Raw genomic sequence first — 22,311 nt, forward strand, 5'->3', positions numbered from 1 at the left:
CAACCACATCCAAATACTCTGAAAAGAAACTAGGAGTCAAACCATCCTCTCCTAGGCAGTTGCCCCTGGGAAGTGTCTTGTGGGCCTCTTGCAGCTCCTCTGGCTATAATGGCCCCGCTCGAGCTGCTGACACATCTCCTTAGTGACTAAACAAGGCATCTGTGCCCGCACTTGCTCGCTGCATGCCTCTCGACGCTCTGATTGTGGCTCAATTGAAAGCAACCTGGTAAGAGTCATAGCAACGGCACACATATCCTTTGGTTCGATCGCAATGGACCCATCAAGCCTCCTCAGCTGCCTAACTCAAGTGTGTGCGTGGCGGGGACCCACTTTCAAAAAATTCTTAAGTGATTGTCCCCAACCTGTGTCCACTGGGATGCTTGTCGATGGAAGGCAAAATCATGACGTCGCTCCTCTATGGGGAGTAGCTTCTATTGAGCCCGTTGCAGTTGCCCCTCTATCCAAGGGCTATCCGAGTGACGCTCCTGCATGTGCTGTAAGGATGCAATGTATCGTCGAAGTCGCCTCTCCTATTCCCTGGTTGCAGCCAATCGGGTTGTAGACTCCTGAAGAAAGAAACGGCTAAGCTCCTCAAGGCGATCGGTCGCTCTAGTAGTAGGGGCCCCTTGCATGGCCAAGCTATTTGTCCTCAATGTTACAACCTGCTCTCTGAGATTTGTATTCAACAAAATCCTATCCGGGATGCGAAGCATGACATTGACACTCCTCTGTTTGTCTGTCTGTCTGCCACTGTGAGAATCATTGGTGCATGATTTGAAAAGGTGGTCCCTGCCAGTATGCCAAGTGAGCCACCCATGCCACAAATGTGGTCACTAGTATAGAAGCGATCTATGCTGGATAGATTCACGCCTCCCATCCTAGGATCTGACTGTGAGAAGGAGATGTTGTTTGAGGGCCGTGCAAAGCCTGCATGATGCCATACATTTGTAATCCTCAAAGTCATACATAGGCGCTCCCAAGCAACCAACTTTGTCCCATGAATAGTAGCATGTCTGCCTCCAATCTTGTCCAAGGGGTCCTCCAACATGTCGAAGTCCCCCCCAATGCACCACTTCTCAGCATGGGATAGAGCCTCCACAAGAAGCGACCACAACTCAGCCCATGCACTTTCCTGGTTGGGCGCATAGATGTTCAAGAAGCCTACCAGTATGTCTTGAACGTGCATGGTGACCCACTGGACCTTGCTTGGCATCACAATGTCTCTGCCCATAATAGCCTGCTGCCATGAATCCGCAATGGTCGTACATACTCCTTCCTGGATATCGCCAGGCCCAAAGGCGGATGAACAAAAGGTCTCATAGCGGCCATGCACAATCTATCCACAACGCCAAGTACAGCTGTCGCAAAGATGGTGCTCTTGTAGTATGAGAATATCAATGGGTAGCATCCAGACAGTCCTTGGTTGGAGAAGCAGCTACAGCAGGTTCACTAGGAGCTTGTTAGCACAGAGGAGCGGTGACATGAGTTTTCTTTCCATCGACAGGCATCTCAGTGGACATAGGTGGGCGGCAGAGTGACTAGTGCTTTCTTTGAGGCAATGGGACCTCGGCATTCGCATGCCAAGGTCAGTCAGTTGAGGAGGCCCGACTGGTCAGTTGCTTCTGAGCCCGAGGATATGCGTGCAGTTGCTACTGAATTTTATCGTGAGTTACTGTCTGCAGAGCGTCAGGATGCATGTAGGGAGCAGGTGTGGGCACAAATGAGGAGATGCGTCAGAGGCTTGAGCTGCCACTTCAGCTTGAGGAGCTGCACACGGCTCTTAGGGCCCTCCCTCGTGGTAGCTGTCAAGGTGAGGATGGGTTGACTCTCAGTATTTTCTTGGAGTACTGGGACCTGCTTGGCCCAGATCTCTGTAGTTCTTTTCAGTACATTTTGCACACACGAGTGATGCCTGAAAGCATGAGTGAGGGATTGATCTACCTCATTCCCAAGGAGGGTGGCTCCTTGGATGAGATTCGACAGTGGCGCCCCATCACCATCCTCAACTCAGCCTACAAAATTCTTGCCAAGACTCTGAGTTTGAGGATTCAACCACTTCTAGAGAGCCTTATACATGGGAGGTCATGGGACGTGACACTCAGATAGCCCGAGCCAAAGTGGCTTGGCAGGTCATCACTCTTCCTTGTTCACAGGGAGGGCTTGGGATCATTGACCCAGCATAGCAGAGAAGAGCCCTTGTTGGGAAGTTCATAGTCAGAGGACTCCTTCCAGGTGAGGAGCCCTGGAAGGAGTTCTTGCTACAACGGCTTCGTGCTAGGGTGCCTCGGGCTGGAGGCCCCTGGCGACCTTCGACCAGATGGATCTTCACAGAGATGCGCAGAGTTGGTTTGAGCAGGAGACTGGAGGACCGCTTCGCTGTGAGTTTGCTTCAATCTTGGGAGCTCTTGCGGCGAGGCTTGGAGCAGCGACAACCTACTTGCACGGAGGAGCGCCTATGGCAGCCCCTTGTTTGGAACCCTATGGGTAGCATTCAGAGAGGCCACTTGGTTGGTAGTTGGCCTCATGTTTCCTGGGGTCCCATGGCAGCGGGTCTAGCGCGCTCTTTAGGTGACTGGTTAGAATTTTCAGGCTTGTCAGAGGAGGTGCAGGGTTTCCAGCTACTCTTCAATTTTCTCATTAGGACCAAAGATATCCTCATTCTCCATAAGGCCAAGAAATCTTTGTTTCTCATCATGCTCTTCTTCAAGAAACAAGGAGGAAACATCTAGATCGCTATCGCTGCTATCTTCCACTTCACTGCCATCATCCCCATTGTCTTCTTCACTTGAGTACTCTTCTTCATCACTTTTCTCATCAAAATCAGTGTCCAAAGATTTTCTTGCTAGCCATGTCAAACCTCTTCTTATCACCCCTTCTATTGTAGAGAGTGATGGTACCATGTCTCCAATCCTGTACAGCTTTGGTTGCCTGTAACCATGGTCTTCCAAGGATGAGAGAGAAAGCACCAATACCCAAGGGTATAACATGGAAATTGACCAGCACTTTAACATCAAATACATCCACCTCCAAGTCCTTTACAACTCCCAAGCACCTTACCCTTGATTGGTTGGCAAGATTTATGCGAAAACCTGAATTATTCACCATGTTTGAGTCCCAACTTTGATACACAAGCTTGAGTAATAACACATACCTGTGCACCTCCATCAATATAAGCCTCTCCAATGCACTTCCTCTTATGCCATGCATCCATAGTAGGGCATTATAAGGTAGCTCATTCAAAGATAGGACTGTCACTGAGCCCCTTGCAGGCTCCTTCTTCATGGGGTTGACTACATGCTTCCATTGCCTCTTTAACTTAGGACACATCTCCATCAATTGCCCAAAGGTAACATTAGCCTTTCTACTCACCAAATCAGCCTGTAAACTATAATTTGGTTTCCCTTCTTCGAAAGGAAAGTCGGATGCATTGTAATGTTGCCTGGGTTTTCTCTTCTTCTCTTTACCTGTACCTGTTTCAACGCGTTTCTCTCTTTTATGGCTGGGACTTGTATCACTCATGTCATGATCTCTTGTAACTCTCTTACCTACAAGCATGACCATAGCTCCTAAATCATCTTCTTTCTTCTCCAAATGGATTATGCTTACCACTTTTGTTTTCCCCTTCTCTTCAGCTGTCAAACCGCTTGGCCCTGCTTCCCCTCGAATCTCAATACCATAATCTTGAGCTCAAGAAGGAATTTGTGGAGGAAGAGGAAACATGTCACCACCCATTCTCTTTGGCTTGTCACATTGAGGGCTTTTATGATCCTATTCACCACAATTGTAACATTGAAACATATCCCCTCTTCCAGCCATGCCTCTTCCTCTACCACCTGTAAAACTCTCATTGCTTCCATAACCACGTCCATATCCATAGCTTTGACCTCTTCCACCTCCCATCATATGCACACTAAGATTCTTCATAAGACCTACAACCTCTTGCATCTCCTTGTGAAAAGCATTTACACCATGAGAAGCTTGTTGATCATAACTTGGCTCCCTGATGAGGACCCTTGGTTGCTCTACCGTTTTCACTTCAACCTTTGGCTCGACATTGATTCCAAGTTGATGAAGACGCTCTGCTTTCCACTCTTTATTCTTTGCAATTTCGACTGCCTCTTCAAAGGTCCTTGGTTGCTTAAGCTCTACTTTCAAGCATAGGTTACTCCTCAAACTTGAAAGAAACCTATCCTTCTTCAACACTGCTGGAGTAATTTCAGCCCCTAAAGATGTACACCACTTTGTCCATAGCGCATTGAATGCCTTCACAAAGTCTTCTATGGTCTGGCCTTCACCTTGTACCAAGCCTTGAATAGACTGCCATACCTTTTGTGTGTCTTCCACCTGTTGAAAGTGTGTAAGAAAAGCATGCCTTACCATTTCATAAGTCATAACTTGAGGAGGTTGGGTTGATTATAGCTCCTTTTCGTAGCCTTCCAACCATTCCCTAGCATCTCCCTTCAAACAGAAGTAGAAGATTTGCACCACCAACGTTGGGTCTTACCTGTCAGCAAGAAGGCAATAAAACTCTAAATGAAACCTTTTGAACTTTCATTTGATTTCCCACTAAACTCCGGAAAATTAAACCTGTAAACGGAAGGTAACTTGAAGCGATCCCTCGGTGGCAGGCACCATGTTTTCCAAAACCTGTAAACTGAAGGTAACTTGAAGCGATCCCTCGGTGGCAGGCACCAAAACACTGTTGGGAAACAAGCAAACTGAAACACCTCTATAGCGGTGTCAACCAAGAGCGTTGAAAGAGAACCACAAGACACCAAAAGCTTTGCAAAATCCCTTTGAAACACCACAAGTTCAACAAGAGTAGTCCCCTTGGTAATTTACTGGTCGTCGCTCACCCAAGAGACTACGTCACATAGGAGCAAAACCCTATCAAAGCATGGATTTACAACACACGTCGACCAATGCATATGAAGACAAGGGCCTCCCCTTTCATAATTGAACATCACCAACCCACAACTTCAACATCAATTCCACAATTCATAGCTACATGCCCTCCCAATCTGTCTGAACACAATTTGTCACTAGGCTCCCATAGCCATAAGCCTGCAGAGAACTAGTCGTAACTTGAAGAGCACAACCCCAATTGGGGCACTTTAAATCTTGAGAGAAAGCTTAAAAAATGATTGGCGAGAAAGTTGAAGATGACCAAATTTGAATCTACACGTAGTTACATGCAAAATTGATGCGAACAGGGAGCTGTCCCGACACGACTACACGTAGAATAGGCAGGGCGGGGACAAAAACTGCAACAAAAACCATCAAGGACACACAACGAGCTCAAACCTGCAATTTTTTGGAGTTTGGCTGAACTTTTTTAAGTTTGTACATGAGTTTAAGTTATATACAAGTCTCACTTCAAAAAACTCTAGAGGGACACCTTGTGCTCACTTGGTGTTCACGTTGCTAGGGCTCTTGCCCTTGGACACTCGAGTGCATCCTCCTCCTGGGGTGGGTCACCCGAGGAGGAGGTTCCTAGCTGGTTGCTACGAGTTCTCTCCGTCGTTCCCAGCATGTGGTGCATCAATTAGGTGGCCATGGTGATGCCTACGCGTGACTCTTGCCCGATGGTACGCGGCCCTTGCCCGACCATGTAACATGGCTAATATTTGGAAGGGATAAGCACCTCCCCCTGTGGGCCCTCTGGTGTGTCGAAAAAAAAAAAAGTTATATACAAGTCTCACTTCAAAAAACTCATTCACAGCCACCCACAGCAGCCCGACAACTATCACTAGACAAGCGACTTGCAGTGCATGTACATGTGCTTGCTAAAGCAAGCTAAAAACACCACACACACTTTTGACATCGGACGTCATGTCCTTATGTACAAATTTACAAAAAAAGGGGTGTCAGAAATGCGCCCACCAGCCTGTGTAACTATTTATCTACCGCTCTTTATCTCCTACGCTCTCTCTACCTCTCTTACTTACTACTACTTATTGTACTATGATCTTGGGCGTCTTTTCCCAAGCAAACCCTTGCTACATACTTCCGTATATTGTTATTCTCTAAGTGCCATGGTGTCACACAACGCTTCTCCACACAAGAATGGCGTCGCTAGCGTGCATCAACTTATAAAGGAGACGTCTCTCTCTGCTCCCGATTCCACACATATGCACGGGCTTCATCTCGAAGGTTCTCTCCCGTCCTCCACCTCTGACACATCTTTCGTTGCTATACTGTAGCAGCAGCTAGTCGAGATGCAGAGGCAACTCTTGGAGCTGTGATCTACCCGTTTTCGCCCGTCATCATGGGTGCTTTGCCTCTTAGCTCTATCCCGATCCCTTCAAAGGGGAAATGGAAGAGTGTGAAGAGACCGCTATAGACTTGTGATTGGTGAATGGACCGCCTTCTTCAATATGCATCGTTTCACTCACGCCCAAGGTCTTGGGCAACTTCAGTTCATACTGAAGGGGAAGGTCTACTCTTGGTGGGTTGTGTTTTAGCCGCAACCCACAACTTGGGCATAGTGTCAATCGATCTTTCTTGCCCGCTATGTGTAGGTCGATAGAATCGAGTACTTAAAGAAACTTTTTTGGTGCGAAATGGGAAAGCAAACTTTGGACGCTTACTTATAGGTCTTCAAGGATCTTCTCCATAAAACGAAGGCTCTTGATGACCCTATGGTCATCATGGAGATGTTGTACCTTTTCAGATTGCCGCCCGCATATCAAAGTGAGGTACTATGCAAACCGATCACTTCTATTGAGGACATCTATAAATTTGCCAAGAATTATTATAATACCTTCGCGGCTTGTGGAAGTGGCCCGACGGATGGGGAGACTCCTTGCCGTGGTCCCTTCATGTCAAAATTGAAGCACGCGAATGCTTCGGCAGCCACAAGTGAGTAAATCAAAGGCAACTCGTATGTAGGATCAAAAGAAAAATTGATGTTTTGACAGCCACCAGATTGGCCACGTCCTCGGCGATAAGGCTTGTCTCAAGCAAAAGAAGAAGACATCTACCAACGCACCGGCAAATACTTTGGTAAATGCCATTGACAATTTAGGTGCTGTCTTCTTTTAATTCAAAGACGCACGTAGCAACTCCGTTTGTGTTAATAAATGTGTGTTTGGTCCGCATGATCTTCTCCATGTAAAAGGAGAGATCAATGGCTATGTTGTGATGGTCTTATTTGACAATGGCTCTACTCATAATTTCATTTTTGCTCGTGTGGTACAGAAACTTAAGCTCAACACGTCACCTGCAGACCACCGTATGTGGTCCATTATGTCGAATGTAGGAGCGATCAATGGAGTGAGTTTGTATTGTGACTCGATCTCCAAATCCAACGTTACCATGAAGTCTTGGGCTTTCGCATCATCGGCCTTGAACATGTAGATGTTATTCTAGGCATGCCATGGTTTTACAATAAGACAGCTTCTCTATCTATCGATTATGCATGGCATACAATTTCTTTTGCACTTGATGGTGTGTACCATGTGGTCGAGGGATCCCCTTCTTCCTTGATCGCCGATTATGATGTAAATCTGCTTTCAGCCAATAAGTTCAATGTGCTGTCTCATGGTCCGATGTACAACTTGTAGTTTGTTGGGTTAAAAATTTTGTATCAATTTTTCATCTCATTGTCTGTCTCTTGTTTCAAAAAGTGATATTATTGCATCTAAAACTTATGAATCCTTGTCTGATCATGATGTGACTCTGTGTTATTTGAATTCCATTTTGGTTGAATTTGCAGATGTCTTTCGGTCGGATTTACTAGATGGGGTTCCATTGTCTCGTGGGCCTGATCTTGATCATAAGATGGAGATTTTACCCGGTAGTCATCTCGTCTCTCGGCAACCTTATAGGTTCAACCTGAAAGAAGAAGACGAGATAGCTGGGCAGCTTTAAGTCTATCTTGCTAAAGGTTTTATTGGACTTAGTAAGTCTCTGTGGGACGCTCCGGTTCTTCTCGCCAAAAAGGACGATGGGATGCGCTTTTGGGTAGATTACAAAGGTCTCAATAAGGTCAACGTCAAGAATAAGTATCCATTGCCTCATGTGGACATTCTTATGGATCGACTCTCTGATGCTCGTTATTTCATCAAGAGCGATGTGTGTCTCAGGTACCATCAGATACGGATACATCCGCGTGATGTCCCAAAAACCGCGTCTCATACACGGTATTGACATTACTAGTTTTTGGTTTTACCCTTTGGGCTAACCAACGTTCATGCCACTTTCCAACAAAAGATGAATGATCTTGTTCTTCCCTATCTAGGAAAGTGGATTGTCATGCTCCTTGACGATACCTTGATTTATCGCAAGACACTCGAGGAGCACTTGAAACAACTTCGACTCGTCTTGCGTGCCATTCGGATTGACCGTGAGAAGATACGTGTTGTGTTGGATTGACCCATTCTTTGCACGATTAGGCAAGTGAAATTCTTTTTGGGTTTTACTAACTTCTTTCGAAAATTTATTAAGGACTACACTCGTATTGTTGAACCCTTTACTCGTTTGTCAAAGGGTATTCAAAGCAAAACGCGTAGCGTCAGTCCATGTATCGAATGGACGGACGAGCTCGATTAATGTTTCCAAACATTGAAGCAACTTGTTACTACGACGTTGATGTTGCAAATTGTGGATCCAAAGAAACTCTTTGTGATGGAAACGGATGCGAGTGATTATGCAATTGGCGCTGTCCTATACTAGGGTGGATGCCCTGTAGCATTTGAGAGTCGCAAGCTCACAGACGTACAAACATTCTCTTTCAAAGAAGAGAAGGAATTGTTGGCGGTCATTCATGCCTTAAAGCCTCATTACCTTTTTGGTGCCCACTTCGTGGTATGGACAAACCACCACTCTTTGAAATATCTCTATGATCAATCCGACCTCCATGGTTGAAAGCCAAGGTGGCCCGAACTCATGCAAGAGTTTGATTTTTGAGATACGCTACCGTAAGGGTGCTGCCAATATGGTAGCCGATGCCCTTAGTAGGATCATAGAGGTAAATACTCTTTAGTTTGCTGAAATTTCGATTGACTTCTATCATTCTCTCAAAGTAAGTTGCCAAAGCGATCATCACTTCGGTGCAATCTGGCACGAGTCCAAGAGAGAATACCCAACCCGAAAAGATATGGCAATCCGGACGTCCTTGGGTAGCGGACCATTCCTAATGGATTATTTTTCAAGAAAGATAAAATGTGTGTGCTTGTCGATGAGGATATCCGCAAGAAAATTTTGTTCGAGTGTCATGATGCACCAAGTGCAGGGCACCCTGGCATACACCGTACTTTGGCCTTGGTTGGGTGGTATTTCTATTGGCTACACATGAAAGCTTTTGTTGAAAAGTTTGTGCGAGAATGCGAGCAATGTCAGCTCAACAAAGTTGAACGTCAAAAATGTGCTGGGTTATTACATCCTTTACAAATTCCTAATAGATATCAACTCAGCAAAGCTGAACATAAAAAATGCGTTGGATTATTACATCCTTTATAAATTCTCGATAGCAAATGGACACGCATTTCTATGGATTTTATAGTTGGATTACCCCGAACCAACCATGGTTACGATGCCATTTGGGTCGTCGTCGATCGACACATGATATATCCCTACACATTCCACCGTAGAGAGCCACGAGCTAACTCAGCTTTTCGTGGAACATTTATACAAATTATATGGTTCGCTCGAGAAAATTGTTAGTGATCGTGATTCTAAATTCATAGGCAATTTTTGGCGAACGGCCTTCCAAAAATTGAAGACCCGATCAGATCATCCTAAAATTGATGGACAGGCTGAACACACAAATCAAACTATGGAGGACATGCTACGAGCATATGCCTCCACGTCAATGGAATTGGGAACGCTATCTCCCACACATCGAGTTTGATTATAACACTACAAAGAACTCGGCCAATGGCTATAGCCCGTTTATGCTTATGTACGGTTATGAACCGAAACCACCAATTGGCACCGAATTCAAGGGGATCACGATGCAATCGATAGCCGATTTCTTGCACGATATACAGGAAATGCTTCACATCACAAAAGAAAGTATAAAGACGGCACAAGATCGTGCCGCTTTTTACGCTAATCAACATTGATAACCCCGCGAACTCTAGGAGGGCATGTGGGTGTATCGTAGGGTACCAAAGGATTCCGAACCATTCCAAACTGGTCCATGTTTGAAGTTATCTTTTCGTTATTGCGGTGAGTTTTAGATCACAAGGAAGATAAGTAAGGTTTCTTACAAGTTGGACTTGCCTCAAGGCATTGTTGTGCATCCTCTGTTCTATGTAAGCTGTAGAAGAACGGTTGGGCAGGATGACCTAACAATCCTCTTGAACAAGCCCCAAACTTGGAAGACACCACATGTTATATTCCACTTGAACCCGAATCGATTCTCGATCAAAGGGTCTGCAAGTCTCGCAAGTCTTTGTACCCCGAATATTTGATCAAGTGGAAGCATCGTCTTGAATCACAAGCCACTTGGGAGTCGGTCAGATCGTTAAGGAATCATTTTGTCGGTTTTATAACTGAGGATATTGCTACGGACAACAGTGAAAGATAAGGCATCAAGATGGGCGCCTATAGTATGTTTGGTCAGTGTGATTCTGGCCCTTAGGTTATGAAGTCTTATAAATAGGACTTGAGTCTCATTTGTGAGACATCTTGTGTGATCACCACACTCGGACTCTAGGCCCTTGGTAGCTCTGTCCGTACACTCGTACTGGTGTGGGCTTGGTGGTATGGGACACTAGTCCTTGTGGCAGAGGCTAGCCTGCTTGGTTGCAGGCTCCCAGGCTCGGGGGTGGTCCCGTATTGGCTCTATGGCTGGGAGGTGAGCCTGATGTCCGCTCACTACGCTTCTAGTTGTGAGTTTGGCTTGTGTCATGTCATGTGTGTAGGATGGATCCGACAAGGGACTAATAGCTATACATGCTACCAAATCCTTGATAGTGTTTTGCAAAAGTGCTTTTGAAGCTTCCCATTAAAGCGACCATTGGATCCATTAGAGACATACTCTCTCCTCGCGGAGTTGCGTGATGGATTATGCTTGGAGGCTGAGAAAGAAACCCTTGTGAGCCAATTGGCTTTGCAATCCACGCAGTCCCATCTCCAGGAGTAAAAAGCTGTATGTGGTTATCCTCCTCACTAGCAATCGCATTGTCTAGATCACGCACACGAAATCAACAAGCGGAATAACATATTCTTCCAAAGTTGGAGCTCCCACAGCCAAGCCCTCTACTAATAGAGCCATTTATTTTGAAAGAGAAACGACGCTCAAAATGTTGATAATCATGGTCTTTAATTGAGGTTTTAAAAGAGCATTTAAGCTACATCATGCCCATGAGAAATTACCGCAAGCATCACCAATAAAGTGAGCAATAAGGTCTACCAGAGTCACTACTAATGCTTGCTACATGCTACCAATCCACTTTTCCTCCACAACACAATGTGCTTTTGATCATTCAAAACATTTGGATCTTCAAGGAGCATCCTATGTTGAATTTCTAACTTGAAAAAATGCATGGACAATGTGCAAGAAACAATGGCCACTAGTGAGAAGCTACATGCACAACACAAAGAAGAAATGCTCACCTTCTCATGTTTCACATAAGCGAACATTTACTAAGCTCATTACTATTTGGAACCTGTCACTCTCTCAAGCTTCAAAAGTACTAACATGTGCTGCTTATAGTCAATAACAAAATGAGATACCTTATAATATCCTCATCAAGTGGAATTTGAAATGGAGAACAACGGCTATGATGAAGCCGTTACCTGATGTATCCATGCAAAAAGAGCACCCAAGCAGTACACTATTGCAGAAATGCATATCATTGTGCGATGTCCAAGCCAATTTACTCTTGACCTTGCAAAGGTTCTACTTGAAGCAGCTCCCACAAGTGATGCAATTGCAACAAAACCTTCCAAAATTGGCTGTGTATCCAAGTCGAACTCTCGCTCAATATACGACAAAGGACTTGCACATGTAAAAATGGCGCATCTTCACTTTGGGCATCCATGTATTCAACTATGCGAATTATATGCAATGGGCCAATCATGACTCCCAAACTACAATCATAAGTTTTGATTGCAAGAAGGCAATTGCCAAATCTCAAAGCTTAAACCAAGAACCATAAGAACCAAAAGAAAATTGAGATATAGTGTTAAGCAAGTAATCCCAAAAGGCCCCTGGAGTGCTATTGAACAAATGAGTGCTATGAAGCAAATAAACAACACGATTCCTAGATGACTAAAGCAAGAGAATGCAAAAAACGCAAACTTTGGCAATGCCCGTGATGAATCTAGTATAGGGAACAACCCTATCACCAAGATATTTGTTATCCACATAGCTGCCAGGTAAATTCCTTTGCAACTCTTGTGGGGAATATCTCCACACAAAGCATGTTGGGAATGGGGCCAAACCTTTTAACAAACTAGAGCTTTTTACCTCTTGTATTACAATGATGATATCTTCAAATATTAGTGTGGCATAAGAAAAGTCTACATTAGATTGTACAATTCTTCAAGCACCAAACAATTAAATGTAACATGTATGCATGGCTTTGCTTGTGGAAATGTATGCTCATGCACATCTCTTATTAGCGTGAAATATAACTATAAAAAAAGCACCATTTCTAATAAGTTTTGATTGAACATCATATAAAAAAGAGGGGATATCAGTCAATTGAGGGTTTGAAGTCGGAAGGCAAGGGAGTCGAGAACGAAGAGGGAGGAAAGAGTTGGCACAGAGTGGAGGTATGAGGGCCAAGAGAGCAATGTGCAGAGAAGCCTTGACTCAGCCTTATTGTTGTGTGTATGGTCAAAGATCAATACTGAATTTTTTTGTGAACTACAAGGTGTAAAATGCGCATCAGATGTTGCAAAGGAATAGTATGAATGCATGGAAATGTTACAAGCAGAAGCTACTAGCTACGACATTTGGGAGTTTTGACACGAAGCATTTCTCTTGTTGTGGTTTATTGAAAGATGAATTTTATGAGCAAGGTGTTTTGGAGATGGCCATATGTTATGGCAAGGGGCCGTTACAAATGGAGGGGAAAAGGGTATGGTAGCTATAGTCTTATATGCTCTAGTAGTCAGGGGAGAGCAAAAGCAAAAACAATATTCAAATCTCTAGAAGCAGCATGTCCATAGTTGGTGTACAAATTAGGGAGGAGTCCGTGTGATGTAATGTTTTAATTTTATATTATTATATGTTATTTGCCATTAAAAAATCTTACACCAATCATGTTGAGGTGTCTCAGAGGCATAGGCAGCTATACGTAAGAGCTACTTGGAAGTGATGTAGTGTTGGGCACTTTTGTCTGTTGATATGTATGCCAATTGCCTTGCCCTTTGCGAAGCACCTAAATCTTTTGGTGACAAAATGTAATCTTTTGGAATGCACTTCTAGCAGGATGTGCCCAAAGTGGCCAAGATCAATGCTTTAATGTGTGTTTTGAATGGATGCAGAGAAAGGGCTTCTCCTTGAATAGGGTGACTTTTTCCAGCTAATTAAAAGCATGTGGCAATGTAAAAGACATCGACTTGGGGGAACAAGTTCATGAATAGATATCCAGACAAGGATTGCTAGGAAAAAAATTACTACACTCGGTAACATAATAGTTGATATGTATACGAGATGTGGTGCTCTAATAAAAGCTCAACAATTGTTCGAGGAGATACCAAATTGTGATGTGGTCCCTTGGATTGCATTGATTGAGGCTCCCCTTCCCTTTTTCTTTTCAGACTTTTTTCTCTACGAGTTCTCTTTGTTGTTCTCGTGCATCAATTAGGTGGCCATATTGGTGATGCCTACGCGGGGCTCTTTCCCATGGTATGCAGCCCATGTCCAACCATGTTTCATGGCTAATATTTGAAAGGGATAAGCACTTCCCCGTGTTGGCCCTCTCGTGCAAAGCTCACCCATCGTTTGTGTTAGCACTTTGGCGTGCGCGGATGATGGGTGAGCTTTGCACCCCATTTTTTTTTGGGTAAAAAATAGCTTTATGGATAGCTTCATACACATGGCGATCTCTGCGCGGATGATGGGAGCTTTGCACCCCTTTTTTTCCCCCCTAAAATAGCTTGATGGGGGGAGCAACAGATGGAGGCCTATTTTGGGAAGCATAGGGTGTAGCTGGCGAAGCTTGAGGTCGAGGAGTGGAAGGCCGATCCGCTCTAGGAATGGATGCAAAGGAAGGGAATCTCTCCAACGGAAATCAGCTATTCTTGCATCTTGAAGGCATGTGGGAGTTCATAAGATGCTGACTTCGGCAAAAGAATTGACGATGATATTGTTAGGTAGTTGCTCTTGACAAAAAACATCGTGCTTGGCAATGCCTTGATTGACATGTATGTTAAGTGTGTAGTTGTGAAAGCAGAACAGTGCTTGAGGAGCTTTTGATCTGGAACGCTGCAGGGTATACCCCAAAGGAGCAAGGCCAAGAAGCTCTAGGATATTTTGAGGGGATGACAAGCGAGGACGTCTCTCCAAATGCAATCACCTATGCTTTCATCTTGACAGAATGTGTCATTAGGCAAGATGTTGATATGGGAATAAGAACCCATGACGATATTGTTGGTTAGGGTTTGCTATAAAGAAACATAATTCTTGGAAATTCCTTGGTCGACTTGTATGCCAAATGTGGTGTAGTTTAGAAAGCACAAAAAATGCTTGCAGAGGATCCCCTCTGGGACATCATATCCTGACACATTTTTGTGAGGATATGGCCAGGATGCTATGGGGTGAAGCGAGGGTGTCTCTCTAGATGGAATCATCTATGCCTGGATCTTGAAGGATGTGGCACTACGCAAGATGATTTGTGCAAAAGAATTGAGGATGATATTGTTAGTCAAGATGTTGTTGAGAAAGAATGTCGTGCTTGGCAATGCCTTGATTGACATGTATATCAAGTGTAGTGAACTTTAGAAAGTACAATAAGTGCTTCAGGATCTTCTTATTTGGATTGTCATCTTTTGAAATGCACTGATTGGGCGATATGTCCTAAAGGGCTGAGGCCAGGAAGCTTTGGGAATTTTTGAGTGGATGACAAGAGAGGGCGTCTCTCAAAATGCAATCACCTATGCTTGCATCTTGACGGCATGTGGCAACTTAGTTTAAGGCGATGTGCTAGGTTGCTTCTATCGATGCTAGGTACAAGTCCTTCAACCGCACAAATGGATGATCTTTTCAATTCAAATTGAGTTGTGACTGTGCTGCTTCAAGTTTATGCGAAGATACAAAGTGATCTTTCTGGAGACTCTGTTTCTTCGAATGTCATGTCTCCAAACATAGTATAGGTTATATACACACCCCCCCCCCACCTGCTGACTTGCAGTGCCTATTTGTATTCAAAACACCATTAGCTATTTGGCCATGACATCATCATGATTCACCCACCTTGTCGGCATAAGCTAGTATTCTCGTTAACATTTGCTTGTATTTTTTGTAATAAACATCTTAAGTAGGGATGTTTTCAGCATAGCTTGTAATATCCACCCCGCATCTTCCTTCTTGAAGGCAACATTAAATGGTTGCCAAAACATCATTTTATTTTTTGCGAACATGGCTCTCCATCCACTATGTGTTCTCATCTTCCTTTGAGTGTCATCAACATTATGGACAATGATAGTCTTTTCAGAGATAAGCATGAATAGGTACATATGCAAGATTTTCATGCATATAGTCATAAGGTATAATCATATATGATATAAAATTGTTCCCAAAAAAAAGATCCTTCTATTAGTCAATAAAAATTGCCCAAAGGGCTACAAACCACTTCTACTAGAGAGGGCTACATCAAAAATCATGGGGAGACTCTCCTAGTGAGTAAACAAAATATGTACAATAAAGCTAAATCATGAAATGGGAGGAGGAAAGAGCCACACAGATGGCCGATAGTGCCATCTGGGCACTATCGGCCATCTGGGCACACCTTGGATCATGGAGAAGAAGGGCCTTGGGTACCAAAGTCGTAGAAAAGCCTCTCTATGCTCTTGCATGCGGTCAGAGCTGCCTTGGAGTCTCTTGATCTGACCCTTGAGAGTATGGATCAACTCCACCCAAAAGTCGCGAACAGTCTCCGCGAGTAGGACGTGGCAAGCCTCGAACATGTGGAAGCAACGGGCCCGCCAAATGAACCAGAGTTTCAGGCCACAGACGAGCTTCCAACACACCTCTTTCTCACTGTACCACTCCTGGGGGGTAAGCTCTGTAGCAGACTGAAGTGTAGGTCGACCCCCTTGGATCACTATCATCCTGTTGGTGGAAGATGGCTCAAGCTGTAGCGCCGGGCCCATGAGGGTGGACCAGATAGCATCACCCCAAGTGTATTGTCGCACTCTGGAAAGAGCTGGCATCAATCGAAGAACTCATAGCGAAACATGTTGTGCCATGGGGCAATCCCACAAACAGTGACGCTGAGTCCCCAAAGGATGGTCACAAGCTGCATAGGTTGCGGAAAGGCCACTATGTACTGACCAGCTCCTCACTACTGTAGTTGTGTGTGCAACTAGCCACTGGAACAAAGTGACTCGCCTCCACAACCTCTCCCAAAAGCCTGACAAGAACTTAGCTGAGACCCTCCTCGTGCGAGTGAAGTGTTGCAGTCGGACGAGCCTCTCTGTGTGTTACTAGTATGCGTCTCCCCAGTCGAACAATGTACTGAAAGAAAGGGATCCCAAGGTGGTTTGCTGAACGGAAGGTCCCATTGCACTCGTGCCAGAGGGAAGCTCTCCCAAGCCCAAAGCCTCGAGTGGCCTGTCTCAAGATCTGTTGGGTCAGGATATGGGACACAGGTCCTTCCACAAATATCGACTACTGAAAACATCACTCTACAACCTGTAGATCCTCTATTAAGACTGTGAGTCGACCCTCGCCTTGGATCTCAAAGAACATGGTGGGTACAGTGTAACAAACTTGGGCAGCCCAAGTCTAGATTCTGTGGCGACACACGAGAGATTCACTTAAAATACTTCACAACTTTGAGATCACAGTTCAATTTTGGTCGACACAGCCCGGTGTAGTTCCATGCTCAGAGAGATTGGCCCCAAAGACAGGCGCCCCTTTCGGTATTTCATTTATATTAATCTTTGAGCAAAGTACAACTCCGTAGGGTCCTCCGCTCTCAGACTTTGCGTCCAGATGCCTTGAGAAGTGAGGCCCTTGGGGCTCTTTTATTCTTACAAGGAATGCCAAAAACAGAACACCCCAAAAGCAGTCAAACTCCAAAAACAACTTGATCTCAAAAGCTTCAAACTTAAAAGCAAAAGTTCCAAAAGCAATTGGTTCCCAAAATTTGCCAAAAGCAGTCAGCACAAATCACGGAAATTTCGTACAATCGGTTAGTGCAAAAGCCGGGATTTTCGGTACAGTTTGCCACGTCAGCATGTCAGCACACAATTCGGAAATCCGTACTGTTGTCACGTCATTGCATCCGTATAGTTTTGGCGGGTCATCTTTCCCGCCTGGGTGGTCCGGCCACGTCATTAGTCCGGGTGGTTCTGCCATGTCATCAATTTGTGACATACGAACTCCAACAAGCACGAATTGCGATAAGGACCTCCAGTCGCGTGAAGGCCCCCATCCACTTGGGAGTTGTTGTCTCTATAGGGATGAGCCACTCAACTAGTAAAGCCTCTGTAATGTCCTGGCATATGCTCTGTACCCTCTCATGCCTCATAGCTGGATGCTTTGTACCTCCTTTGGCAAACCTGAGAACTGAAGCCAATCACTGAGAGTGCGTGCTAGGCTCTCTGCCTTGAGACCCTCTGCCTTGAGACCCCAAGAAACATGAGGCCTACTACCAACCAAGTGGCCTCTCTGAGTGCTAACCATGGGGTTCCAAACAAGGGGCTCTCTCGGGCGCTCCTCCGTGCAAGTGGGCTGGTGCTGCTCCAGGCCACTCCGTAGCTGCTCTCAAGAGCGAAGTAGGCTCGCAACAAATTAATCCTCCAGTCTCCTACTCAAACCAACTTTGCAGATCTCTTTGAAGATCCACTTGATGTAAGGGCTCCAAGGGCCTCCTGCATGAGAAACTCGAGCTCGAAGTCATTGAAGCAACAACTCCTAGGGCTCCTCTCCTAGAAGCAGTCCTCTGACAACAAACTTCCCAAGAAGGGCTCTGCTCTGCTATGCTGGGTCGATGATCCCCAGTCCCCTCCTAAGAACATGATAGGGTGATGACCTACCAGGCTACTTTGGCTCGGGCTAACTGGGTGTCGCGTCCTGACCAAAGAAAGTTCTTGATCAGCCTCTCTAGCTGGCTGATACAGGAGCTCGAGAAGATCCAACAAGACGTTGATGGAGCAAAAGATGTCGTGCGCACACTCACACACCCAGACCACTCAACACAAAACAAGGAATTTACTCGAATTCCTCACCTCACTCACTACCACTCAAAAGCTCCCTAAAAACTCTACCCACAAGCTCAATTCAAACTCCAAACGCCTTGACCTACAAGCCCTTGCCTGCCCGTAGACACTACAAGGTGAGTCGAGGTGATCAACACTTGAAATCACGCTTGATGGTGACCAAAATATACAAGAAAAACCATAAAAAACCCAAGAACTCCAGCCTCAAAAGGCCACTCTCAAACCATTGCAAAAGCTTCACCAAAATCCACTCTGTTGGACTCTTTGGAGTAGCGCCAACCCTAATGGCACCGATACAGGGTCACATAGTCTTGCAGAAAGCCGCACCTTCTTCCCTCAATTCCTTGCACACACATCCATGGAAACCTCAAAACTTCCATAGACTCTCCCAAGTGAAAAATTGAAGAGAGAGAGCTCTCATTCACTCCTCCCTACACTCGAAAACAGGACGGGAACGCAACGGGACTGCATTAGACCGCCTGTAGGAACCCTGCTTCCTCCCACACACAAAGGGGTGAAAGTGTTGATATTGCTCTTCAAAAGTCTTCCCTCAGCCTGGACCATCAAGGCATCGTGATGTGGCAATTTGAAGCCATTTCACACCTTTTTTGATCATTTTTTGACCTTTTTTGCCCAGTTTTGGCCTGTTTTGACCCCTGGCGGGCATTTTTCGCAGGAAAAACCCCAAACGGACTCCAAAATTCACCAAATTGCGCATGCTTGATCCTAGATACCCAAAGCACATTTCCACATCTCCACATTCTATTTTTGACCACTTCTAGGGCGATGCACGCATCACCGCAGATCAGGCGCCGCAAATAGACAGTTACCGCATGTGCGAAACTTCTCGAGCGGGATGAGAGTACCTACACTTGTCACTTGCATTATTTACATTCTAGAAAGATCAAACACATTATCTAGAGCCAAAATAAGCCACCTAGAACCATATCCAAGGCCCCGATACCCTATCCAGGCATGTACGTATGCTCGACTGCCGACACGCAAGCACGCATATTTACAATGTGCACACGTTGCACCTTTTTTCGAACTTGAAACCACTTTGCAAAGCTCCCAAATGCATGTATTTACATCTTTTTGTACATATGACCGTGCATATAAACGCTACTTTGTACACGCCAAAAGCGGTCTATCAACGTGAGCGGGATGGAAACACACACAACGCCTCTATAATGATCCGACACACTCTTGGGATGATACACATGCACACTATGGGGCACCACTCGGATTACACAAACCCACCTGGTTGAGACAGGGAACACACCGATGGAGTGAGAGGAGAGAGATTGCATTTTCCCACTCCACACAGAGAGACATACACACACACACACACACACCCAAAAAACTCAGCTCAAAAGAGGATAATTTTTTATGTTTAGATACAATTGAGCTTGGGCCAACACCAATAGGGCAAATAGCTCACACAAAATGGGTAAAATATGCCAGATACAATCACAAATTGGAGAGAGGCTTCGCTCATAGGAGAAACTTACACAGCCAAAAAAGCTGAAAAATAGTGAGGAATTTGGCAAAATGGACAGCGCCATCGCGTCCGGAACGGCCCAAAAGCCCAGTCTACAATGTCAAAGTGCTCAAATCCGACCTCGAATGAACAGTTTATGGCCAAAACAGGCTTTAGAAACAACAAAAACTCAGTTGCGGCTGTTCCTTCTCTTCTCTCCACGTTTTTATTGGTCTTCTCTCAGGTTTTTCAATTCCCACACTTAGCTTTATTACTTGGGCACCTTTGGCCTTTTAGTTGACCCTTTGGCATTCAGGGTGGGGTATGTATGACTATTGTGGACTCATTGCAGCAGGCCATTGTGGGTAGAGGGATTATTGTGCCAGGCAGGGCTCAGTGGATTACTATGCAGGTTCAGGGTGGCCTTGTGGGCTTCCTGAACATCTATGCGCCCAATGTGGCGAGTGCTCGTGCAGAGTTTTGGTCACAAATTGTTGAGTCTTTGCCACAGGTTGACCATTGGTGTGTAGGAGGGGACTTCAACATGTTGGAGGACCCTTCTGACAGGATCGGAGGCAGCCATGCTACTGTGAATGGAGTCGAGTTAGCAGCTTGGGAGAGGTTGTGTATGACTTTGTGTATGACATGGCAGCATTCTGGCTTTGTGAGGCCTCCAGAGAGTCTTGCCTTCTCTAGGTCGGACTGCAGAGTGGGAGGAGGGAATCTATCGCGGATAGATCGCTTCTACACTAGTGACCACTTCAGTGACTTGGGGGGATCAGTGGGCATCCTGGCAGGGACATCCTTCTCGGACCATGCACCAGTGATCCTCACAGTGGCAGATAGGCAGAGGAGTGGGAGCATGATGCTTCGCATCCCAGAGCGGGTCTTGTTGGACTCATCACTCAGAGAGAGGGTAGAGGCTCTCTGGACAGAGGGCATGGACAACCAGGCTCTACCTGCAGATAGAGTGGCCTTAGGCCTAGCTCAGCTTAGCCACTTTTTCCTCCAAGAGTCTCTGGCTCGACGGGCTGCAGCGAAAGAGGAGGAGCAGCGTCTCGGACGAGGCATTGCTTCACTACAGAGGATGCAAGAGCAGCATCCAGACAGTCCATGGTTGGAGGAGCAGTTACAGCAGGCTCGACAGGAGCTTTCTTGCACAGAGGAGAGGCGTCTTGAGTTTTCCTTTCACCGACAGGCATCTCAGTGGACTCAGGTGGGTGACAGAGTGACAGGTGCTTTTTTTGAGACAGGGGACCTCGACACTCACATGCAAAGGTCAATCAGTTGAGGAGTCCCGATGGGTCAGTTGTTTGTGAGCCCGAGGATATGCGTGCAGTTGCTACTGACTTTTATCGTGAGTTACTGTCGGCTGAGCCCCAGTCAGAGCGACAGGATGCATGCACGGAGCAGGTTTGGGCTCAGATGCCTTGTCTTGTGACTGAGGAGATGCGCCAGAGGCTAGAGATGCCTCTTCAGCTTGAGGAGCTGCACACGGCTCTTAGGGCCCTCCCTCGTGGTAGCTGTCCAGGTGAGGATGGACTGACTCCCAGCTTCTTGTTGGAGTACTGGGACCTTCTTGGCCCAGATCTTTGTAGTGCCTTTCAGTACATTCTGCACATAGGAGTGATGCCGGATAGCATGAGTGAGGGCCTGATTTACCTCATTCCAAAGGAAGGTGGCTCCTTAGATGAGATTCGACAGTGGCGTCCCATCACCATCCTCAACTCAGTCTACAAAATTCTTGCCAAGGCTCTGAGTTTGAGGATTCAGCCACTTTTGGAGAGCCTTATACATGGGACTCAGATAGGTTTTGTCAAGGAACGTAGTATCCTTGACAACATCTTCACTTTCTGGGAGGCTTCTCCCCTGGCACGGCTCCGTGGGGAGGACCTTGTGATTCTTCTTCTCGATTTTGAGAAGGCATACGACAGAGTTGACTAGGACTTTCTAGAGGGCACTCTACGCAGGATGGGCTTCTCAGATGCTTGGATCAGAGGGGTGTCAGCTTTGTACAGACAGGCTCACAGTCAGGTGCTTTTGGCAGGAGGTAGAGGTGAGCGCTTCATGCTCACCCGATCGGTTAGACAGGGTTGTCCTCTTGCCCCCTTTCTCTTTCTATTCTATGCGGAGGCGATGAGCAGATTTTTGGTGTCACAGCAGGTTGGTCTGAGGGGCCTAGCACTCCCTATACGGGGAGATGAGCTTCTGGACGCTGAGTTTGCCGACGACTCAGCCTTGTACTTAGAGGGCCAGGAGGCCAATCTACACATATGTGAGCAGGCTTTGGAGACCTTCTGCTGTGCATTGGGCGCACTGATCAACTGGAGAAAGACAGTGGATTTCTCGGTTGGCAGTTCTCCTGTGCCAGATTGGATGCCTGGAGAGGGTTTCAGGTGGATTCCTCCCGGGACTGCAGTTCGGTACTTGGGATGTCAGGTTGGTTTGGACTTGTCCCCCGAGCAGCAGATTGCTCCTCTTCT

The 22,311-nt window shown here is 45.9% G+C and overlaps 1 long non-coding RNA gene across 1 annotated transcript in view; it reads left to right on the forward strand.

Annotated features, from left to right (window-relative positions):
* LOC147450554 (uncharacterized) overlaps nucleotides 1-22,311 on the forward strand; it is a 94,318-nt gene that overhangs the window by 28,473 nt on the left and 43,534 nt on the right. The gene's annotated exons all lie outside the window — the stretch shown is intronic.

This window comes from Adiantum capillus-veneris, chromosome 9 (assembly GCF_014529385.1).
Source record: "Adiantum capillus-veneris isolate H3 chromosome 9, ASM1452938v2, whole genome shotgun sequence".
In the NCBI taxonomy this organism is placed as follows: domain Eukaryota; kingdom Viridiplantae; phylum Streptophyta; class Polypodiopsida; order Polypodiales; family Pteridaceae; genus Adiantum; species Adiantum capillus-veneris.